Here is a 2,284-nt window from a genome sequence, read left to right on the forward strand (position 1 = left end):
TGTCGTCTGTGTGTGCCTAACAGGTCAGGAGAGAAAGGTCACTGAAACAAAAGTGATTTGTCAGTCAGACATAGGAGGCAGTTGGTGGGCGGGGAACAGGGAGCTGCAGGTGCAATGTCTCACCCCTAAGAACTTGCAGCTGCATTTGTACATTTGAAACCAGAAGTTTCCATACACTATATAAAAGACACATATGCATGTTTTTCTCAATATCTGACATGAAATCAGAATAAACCTTTCCCGTTTTAGGTTAATTAGGATTACCATCATTTTTAATATTTGTCAAATGCCAGAATAATGAGAAAGAGAGAATGTTTTAAGGCATTTTTATTACTTACTGCAAAGTCAAACGTTTACATACATTTCATTAGTATTTGGTGCCATTGCCCTTAAACTGAATGACTTGGGTCAAATGTTTGGGAAATCCTTCCACAAGCTTCTCACAATAGTTGGTCGGAATTTGGGCCCATTACTCCTGCCAAAACTGATGTAACTGATCCAGGTTTGTAGGTCGCCTTGCTCACACCTGCCTTTTCAGCTTTGCCCGTAAATTTTCAATAGGATTGAGATCAGGGCTTTGTGATGGCCACTCCAAAATATTGATTTTGTTATCCTTAAGCCACTTTGTTACCATTTTGGCAGTATGCTTCGGGTCATTGTCCATTTGGAAGACCCATTTCCCCCAAGCTTTAACTTCCTAGCTGATGTCTTGAGATGTTGCTTCAGTATTGCCACCTAATCTTCTTTTCTCATGATGCCATCTATTTTGTGAAGTGCACCAGTATCTCCTGCAGCAAAACAACCCCACAACATGATGCTGCCACTCCCATGGTTCACAGTTGGGATGGTGTTCTTAGGCTTCCAAGCTTCTCTCTTTTTCCTCCAAACGTAATGATGGTCATTACGCCCAAAAAGTTCAATTTTAGTTTCATCAGACCACAGGACATGTTTCCAAAAATTGAAGTGTTTGTTCCTGTGTGCATTCGCAAACATTAATCTGGCTTTTTTATGTTTCTTTTGGAGTAATGGCTTCTTCCTGGTAGAGTGGCCTTTCAGCCCATGTTGATACAGTACTCGTTTCACTGTGGTTATTGACACAATCTTATCAGCTTACGCCATCATCTTCACAAGGTCTTTTGCTTTTGTCCTTGGGTTGATATGCATATGTCGGACTAAAGCACGTTCATCTCTGGGACACAGAACCCGTCTCCTTCCTGAGCGGTATGATGGCTGGACATTCCCATCTTGTTTGTACTTGCATATAATTGTTTGTACAGATGAACGAGGCACCTTCACGTATCTTGAAATTGTACCCAAGGATGAGCCAGACTTGTGCAAGTCCACAATTCTCTTCCTGATATCTTGGCTGATTTCTTTAGACTTTTAGAAGCTTCCAAACACATGACAACATCATATGGGCAGTCCAGAATTGTTTAAAGGCATAGTAATCTTAGTGTATGTAAACTTTTGACTTTCCAGTAAGTAATAAAGATGCCTTAAAACATTCTCTAACTCTCATTATTCTGGCATTTTCAAATATTAAAAATTATGTTAATCCTTATTGAGCTTACACGGGAAAGGTTTATTCTGATTTCATGTCAGATATTGAGAAAAACATGCATATGTGTCTTTTTATATAGTGTATGTAAACTTCTGGTTTCAAATATATATGATTTCAACAATGAATATTTCAGAAACAGCAAAATTGATTTCTACAATCAAGGTAAGGGTTTAATCAGCATGTTAGCCCATTGAACAAACATGCAATTATATCTAAGCCTTTAAAACATTGCATGTCATGCTGCACTTTGATTATTGATGGTATGTAACATTAGAATATCATGATTTCTTTAGATGTATTTTTAATGAACTTATGATAATTGGAAATATATAATGCAGCTACATTTAAAATAGTATTTTTTGTCTCACGTGGTAATTGCAAACTAATTAAAAGAAAGCATTCATTATTCAATTATAAGCGCTGCTTATACAGCAGCAACCCTGACGTGAAGTATTCGATTATAATATAATTCTGAATATCATTAACACAAAGAAAAAATAATATAACATTTCAATGAAAAAAAATATCCCTGAAAAAAGGCAGCCTTACTTACCAATACCAGGTCGCAATACCAATGCACTACAGGATGCAGCAAATCTCCATGATAAAGGTGGGGGCAGCACAAGTACAAAATACTGATGAAACAAACTCACATGCCTAGCATTCATGTATAGGGTGGTCGCCTAGTATTAGAAATGCACATAGATGAGGCTTGCATAAGGA

This window comes from Phyllobates terribilis, unplaced genomic scaffold (assembly GCF_046119375.1).
Source record: "Phyllobates terribilis strain yellow unplaced genomic scaffold, ASM4611937v1 Scaffold_1__5_contigs__length_1240528914, whole genome shotgun sequence".
Taxonomy (NCBI): Eukaryota; Metazoa; Chordata; class Amphibia; order Anura; family Dendrobatidae; genus Phyllobates; species Phyllobates terribilis.